This window comes from Amphichorda felina (genome assembly GCF_050947745.1).
Source record: "Amphichorda felina strain 45539 chromosome Unknown scaffold_2, whole genome shotgun sequence".
Classification (NCBI taxonomy): Eukaryota; Fungi; Ascomycota; class Sordariomycetes; order Hypocreales; family Bionectriaceae; genus Amphichorda; species Amphichorda felina.
The window spans coordinates 3,647,501-3,648,219 of NW_028145048.1; positions in this window are offsets into that span (position 1 = coordinate 3,647,501).

A 719-nucleotide genomic window follows, 5' to 3' on the forward strand; every position below is an offset into this window, starting at 1 on the left:
ACTATAAAAACAAGAGTTTGGGGTCCTCGGCGGGCGCCTGGCTCCGGGGCTGGCCGTGCACTGCCAGCTCCGGGACGAACCCGCCGAAGCAACGATAGGTATGTTCACAAAGGTATGGAGTTGGAAACTCGGTAATGATCCCTCCGCTGGTTCACCAACGGAGACCTTGTTACGACTTTTACTTCCTCTAAATGACCGAGTTTGGAGAACTTTCCGGCCCTGAGTGGTAGTTGCCCACCTCTCTGGGCCAGTCCGGACGCCTCACTGAGCCATTCAATCGGTAGTAGCGACGGGCGGTGTGTACAAAGGGCAGGGACGTAATCAACGCAAGCTGATGACTTGCGCTTACTAGGGATTCCTCGTTGAAGAGCAATAATTGCAATGCTCTATCCCCAGCACGACAGAGTTTAACAAGATTACCCAGGCCTTTCGGCCAAGGGAGTACTCGCTGGCTCTGTCAGTGTAGCGCGCGTGCGGCCCAGAACATCTAAGGGCATCACAGACCTGTTATTGCCTCAAACTTCCATCGGCTTGAGCCGATAGTCCCTCTAAGAAGCCAGCGTACTGCCGGAGCAATACGGGCTAGTTAGCAGGTTAAGGTCTCGTTCGTTATCGCAATTAAGCAGACAAATCACTCCACCAACTAAGAACGGCCATGCACCACCACCCACAAAATCAAGAAAGAGCTCTCAATCTGTCAATCCTTATTGTGTCTGGAC